Raw genomic sequence first — 7,113 nt, 5'->3', positions numbered from 1 at the left:
ATAAATAGGCATTAAGTTAAGAAAGCATAAATTATTTTTTATATCAGCCAAAGAAAGATAGAAAGATAGTGATTATCTAATTTTGTTTGAGCTAACGTATCATCAAATACTCATAAATTTACTAAAAATGTGTGTCCCAGTAGTTTGGGTGGTTGCATGATGTTTGGTAATCATCCTTTAAGCAATATATAAGGCAACGATAGACATTTGTACCCACCGCGTGTGGACACAAATATGTTTTGCTTCTCACTGTGCCCAAGTGTTCAACAAAGGGAAAGAACTATTATTGCGTACTGAAATATTTCAAGGATCTTATGATCTTAACAGATTGATTGATTGATTTGCTGTTTTCCGCCACACTCAACATATTTTCAGTTATCTGGTGGCGCCCATTTTTATTGGTGGAAGAGAGAACCCAGATACAATGTACCTGGAAAGAGACCACCGACCTTTCGAAAGTCAACTGGGAAACTTTCTCACTTGCCGGCGCGAGCGGGATTCGAATAGAGATAGGTCCGTGTTGTAAGAACGCCTACCACAGCACAGGACATAGAGTTTTAAGCTCTCACCCGAACGAACAGCTGGTTCTTACTTCTAAATGCTGCACATTTATAGAAGGATCTGTCCCTATCTACCTAAACGCGGACAGGTGCATAGGAGGAGTGGGTATCCATTGTTGGCCAGGTCACAATTGGCCGGCATGAGCGCTATTGTTTATCAAGTAAATGAGATATCCCGTAGTTGGTTTGTGGGTTGTTTCTTTTACGTCCCGTCGAAAAACAAATTTCACTTATATTGAGACATCGCCAGCTGTAGGTTTTGTGCGATGAAGTCAGACCTATATTTAGCGCCCCGAGGCTTAGCAATGGTTTTTTTTTAAGATGGCAACACCTGCCGCGACACGGTGTTCTGTAGTTAAAAGCAGTATGTGAAGAACGGTTTAATGATTGATGTGGAACATGCCAGACAGTATTCAACTTAATGGCAATCAGATCATTATAACTACTATGGAATTTGCAAACAAATCTATTTTGAATAAGACAGTTGAAATTCCTACAACATTACCTTATTTGACAGTAGCTTTAATCACAAATCAGCTTAACAACATCGTATTCCATTCTGAACGTCATAGCTCGAGGGGCATGTATGTTTAAAAAAAATGATATCAAAATTCAGTGGTATAGATAAGAGGGAAATATCGCAAGTGTTGTGATATTTACATTGTGTGCTCATCTCAGACGAAGTTTAGTATTTCTTAGGAGAGTATGTTTGCGAAGTCAAAGTCATGAGTAATGACCATAAAGAAGTATTCAATAACAATAGCTATAGAACAGGTGATTAAGGTTAAATACTTATAGTAGGTAGCAGGTAAACCACATGCACAATGCTGCAGGCAACAAGGAAGAGGTACGGCAGATCTTGCACTCTGAAGTTCTAGAGGAAATATATGAATATACAAATAATTTAAATCTGTAAAGATAGATATAACATATAGCAGCACCACCACAGTATAACACTTGCTGACAATCTGAGGAACGATACAGGGGTGTCATTGAAATATACACTTGACTCGGTAACGACATACAATCACTAGTCATCGGATTAACGGTAGAGGTATTTACGGAGCAGATTTTACAAGTATTGCCATTAAATGATATCATCTATTTAATGAGCTGAAATTTGGAATCATGAACAATCATAATCAAAAGAAAGGAAAATTACTATTAGCTAAAGCATCAACATTCTAAACTTGTTAGTGGAAAATGAGTATACCACATATAGTATTATCGCTAGCTTATGCATCAGTGTCAAGAATTGAGATGGAATTGGTGAAAGAAAAGTGACATACCATTTCGTCCTCTCCTGTTGACAGTGAAACGGTTATGATGGAACTAGTGTTATATTATAACACACATTTGTACTGCGGCAAATGAACCACAAACTTCGTGGCATTGGTTCATAGATTCAGTCTGACTTGCTTGGGTGCATCAATGTAGATTACATGTATACAGTTTCTGGAGGCGATTCCTTTTATAAAATGCCCGGATATCAGTGCTGTTTTATCAGTGGCTGTTTTAAAATCCAATGACACTCTGTCATGACTAGATTTAGTCACGTCATTATCCTGTTAATTAATTGGAGAGAAGAAATTATCTCACTTTTTCAGAATGCATGTATGTAGCTGCATATATATAGCTTTCTGTGAAAATATTTGGACAGACCAGAAAACTACAGATACACCCTATAGAACCCTTCGAGTTATAGCGCAGAAAAAATATGTGCATGGTTGAGACTGTAAATCGCTGTATTCATGCATCGCCGTCTCAAAAATTTGATAAATACTTCTGACATACTTTTAACATACTTCCCCACTATCTTTGAGTTCAAACACACCTTCAAACAAGTAATCGAAAAGGCTCGGCTTCAAATGATTTTGTCTGTTGTCGTAACCATGTTCGGTAGCCAGTAAATTCGAACCCCTGTTCAATTCCCTGCTCGTTCTTTTTCCTGAAACAGTAAAGTCTATATGAGCTAATATCCCTGCAAATATGTTTAGGTCACCTGGGTCACTCAGGTGACCTAATGCAATTTTCATTTTATTTTCATAGTGTTTATCTCCCGTAAGTATTTTATAACAGAAATTATTTCCTCAACTAAAGAGAAAATGGCAGCTAACGAAGATGATACCCCGACTAAGATCTATCTAATACTGCAATGCTTGTCTATTGTATTGCGTAGGGTGCATATGTATTGATAGATATATAAAAAGTATCAATTGAATAATGCTATAATAATTGGAATGATTAATTAGTGAAATATGTATGTACATGTACGTCTGCCCTTTAATAATACTGCATAATGACTTGTAATATGAGGTGGACTCATTAAGGCAGCACGCCTTAATGAGTCCACCTCATATTACAAGTCATTATGCAGTTTTATTAAAGGACTGGACCCCTTGATAGTGGCTTTAGTATAGCAAAAAAGAATTCTAATAGAAACAAAAGAAATTACGGACACCATTGTGTATATTATGACCTGATTCCACCTCTGGTGTGTCCAGGGGTCCGTGTTTGTCCAACTCTTAATTTTGCATTCCTTGTAGGAAGGTAACGATAACGAACAGGAATCAATCTCATAACTCCTATAAGCAATACAAAATAGAGAGTTGGGCAAACACGGACCCCTGGACACACCCGATATGGGGGTCGGGTGCCTAGGAGGACTAAGCATCCCCTGTCGACCGGTCACACCCGCCGTGAGCCCTATATCTTGATCAGGAGTTATGAAATTGATCCCTGTTTTTTATCTTCGCCTTTTCATTTTTAGATAATAATCAAGACGAATTTGGGCAATAAAGCCGGGATGCCAATACGACAAATTCACCATTCCTAACAATTCACTGAGCAGCCAAAAGAAATTCAATTCAGAAAATTCATTTGGACTCCGTTCTGTATAAACATTTAGATAATCGTGAGTTTTAATTCAGCAGTTACATTTATTAGTAATTAACCTGACAACCTGAATATCTTGTCTAGTCTGTCACACTTCATCGCACCGCTCCCAATTTTCAAGTCTGATTTCAGATATGTGTTGGGTAATTGGCAATATTATTGATGGTAAACCCTGTAAAATGTGACCATTTGTTTGTGAAAATCAGTGGAATTAGGCATTATGCATGGTTGGCATCATAACGGGGGTGTTAACATGCAAGGCGAAGATAACGAACAGTGATCAATCTCATAACTCCTATAAGCAATACAAACATGTGGAGCAATCTATTCTTTAAGATTTACAGGCAATAAGTGGGATTGCATTATAACGGAGGGGGGGTGGCATTGTATCGAGGGAGCACTAAATATTCTTTAATTTTTCTTGATATATACATTTCCTTACATATTTTACAAATGTTCTCTATCAGTAACGTTGCATATGAGGTTTTTGTGATTTGTTTGATATCAATTAAGATATGGTAGAAGAACTTGGAGGTTTTTTTTTAGGAGATAGCATAATTCGTGCCCATGGGAATTCTAATAGATTGTTGAAAGACCTTTGAAAATTCATTTTCACAAAATAATCTTACAACAAAGATAAAAATTTGCCTCTGCTTTATATTCAATTCAATGCAACTATGCCGTAAGGAAGCATGTCAGTTTTATCACCTATGTATACAAGAAGTTTTGATTATTCAGAAATATATGAGTGAAGTATTATGAAAGAATTACAGCGTTACAACATTATCATCTTAATTGCAAGATTTTTTTTTTGTGAAAAGGGGTTTTGATCACTAACGATTACGAAGATATTGTTAATGAGGAACTCCATAATATCTTTCATTTCAACTTCAGAGTATTTGTGTGTGGAGTAAGAGTGGTGTTGAACAAAATATTTACTGACAAACAAGTTGATGGTAAAGGGGTTTCAACAGTCTCGATTGAAGTCAACATTTCGCAAATTCTATGGTCGGTACAACGATCTAGTTCGTCAGTACAACCTATCATTGGGTCAAATTCTGTCTGATGTGTTTCATACCGACTGTTAAGCCGTTTTTGGCACACTGACTTTGACTGCGGATAACTCCGTTTACCTGATCAGGATATGGGGCTCACGGCGGGTGTGACCGGTCAACAGGGGATGCTTACTCTTCCTAGGCACCTGATCCCACCTCTGGTGTGTCCAGGGGTCCGTGTTTGCCCAACTCTCTATTTTGTATTGCTTGTAGGAGTTATGAGATTGATCACTGTTCGTTATCTTCACCTTACATTTTGGATGACAGTCACAAGATATGAATATTTTCTCTTCTCATTTTTGTTGAAGAAGCATTTCTCTATATCAAAAAAGTCCAGTCTTTAATTTATCACGAGACATGGTCCTGTGTGTTAAGTGTTGAAAAGTCATACGTTTTGATGTTGTTGATTGGAGAAACGTTTTGTGGTTTCACATTTGCTATAAGTTCATTGAGTTTTTAGAATCCACATTCGATTTATACCACTTCTGGCATATGTAGTGACACAGTACGTCTGAATTTGCTCCTTCACAGCTGTTAATATTTTCGTGAGGAGCACAGATAGGGGTCTGGTACATGTAGAACATTTACTGGATCCAGAAATGTATCTTTGATTGTAAGGGTTTTATGAAGTTTAGGTATGGTAGCTCATATTCATCCAACTCATTGACTGGGATATTAAATGTGTTTAAAACTTAAGCATGACTTTGACGAATTTCATCTTTTAAAAGGGTGGTTGGAGTATAGATACTATTACCAAGGGTGGAATTAATGCCAAGTTCGTTTAAAATACAGTGTAATAATGAACATTACAAAGGCAATGTTGTTACAAGCTTTGTCGGCTGGAATCACAACATATTCCACATGTAACCTATTTAATTCGCTAGATTTAATGTGTCTAATGCAGAATTTTAATATTCCTTTTATAGTCTTAATCCATTTTGACATTGTATCAAGTTCTTCTTTTTCATATTTAGCACTTCGACTGGCATAATATTTGACAGAATTGATGATAGAGATGAATAGCTATCACCAATTGTAAGACCGAGGTTCTCTGTATTTAGGACCTTTTAGAATAAGCGATTTGAAGTCCTCATTTTCAAATACATCACCAGTAATGACATGTCCAGCTGGACTATATCAACATCACCAGTAATGACATGTCCAGCTGGACTATAGTTGAAAGGAGACGAAGAACACGTCAGTGGATGAAGTAGATCTGGCCAATAACAAGCATCAGGAATCATGAATATCCACAGTATTTCGGGAAGTCACTGAAGGAATTGTAATAATAATGACTAAGGCACTATAACTAGGATTATCTTTACAGTTGATCATCCAACACTGGAACTTTGTGTTTGCATACCTTTGCTAGTTTTCATTATTCTGAGGGTTTTTTTTTTTAATTCCATGCAGTACTTTTCACCTGTACTATATTCAATTTCTCTATTCTCGTTTAATTCAATTGTACCTCGTGTACCATTTTATCTATGATTGGGGAGGATAAACCTAACAGAAATATGATAGGTATAATTATAGATTTATTGCCATAAAACTGATGCAGTTTGATGTAAAGATAACTGTTCCGTAGTGGCGATTTGTATAGAATGAAAACCACTAGTATACATGTACACATGTACTGTTTTGTTCATGCAATACATGAATGACGCTACAAATATAATTCACATTTAATTTGCAATCTTTTTTTTTAATTCCATGTATATGGCATGTCAAACGTTGCAATATTTGATCTTTTTCATTTGTATTGTATTTTTCATTTTCATTCTATATTTTCCATTTGCATTGCATGAATTTTCATTTGTATTGTATACTTTCCATTTGTATTGTATAATTTTTCATTTGTATTCTATATTTTCCATTTGTATAATGTTTCTTTTGTATTGTATCCCAGGGATTGTTTATTTTGATTTGTCACGATGGATTTCATTAGTTAACGTTGAGAATTGTTTACTGATATAGACGTGCTTAGCGCACACAGGGCCGTAGCAATGAGGGTTATTTAACGTGCCAACGTAACACCTGCCTCAACACAGGATATCTGGTTTTAAGGTCATATCGGAAAGACCCGTGATTCAGTTTTAAATGTCGAGTGTTTGGCAAAGGAGCAATCACTACCTATGTTTATGTCTTAGGTTTGCCGCAATGGCAGGAGCGTGGCTCGAACTCACGACCTCCCGACCACAAACCAAGCGACATATCACTGAGCTACCGCAACCAGGTCCATGCAGGACTAGTTATTTTTAGAAATACGTAGCTAGCAATGGCGAATCAAGCCCCCCAGCCCCCCATGTTCTATTTTTTATAGAACTGTCCAGAAAAGCATGGACATCTTATTTAGTCAGAATTCAGTATATTCAGGGACCTTGGACCTTTGGGTTTAACATCAAGTTTGGTTTGTTACAACTATTCATTGGATTAATCTTGAATTATCTTTTATCGAATTGAAGAGGTCAAGTTCAGGAGCCACGTTTCGCAGGAATATACCGTATTTGCTAATTGCAATGGCGTGACCCCTCCCCCCAAATTAATTGCTTTTATGCGCCTATTGTGATCAGCACATTCAAACTAGTCCCTGGCTGATCTCG

The sequence above is a fragment of the Ostrea edulis genome, chromosome 3 (genome assembly GCF_947568905.1).
Source record: "Ostrea edulis chromosome 3, xbOstEdul1.1, whole genome shotgun sequence".
NCBI classification, from domain to species: Eukaryota; Metazoa; Mollusca; class Bivalvia; order Ostreida; family Ostreidae; genus Ostrea; species Ostrea edulis.
Note: the sequence above shows the minus strand (reverse complement) of the source record.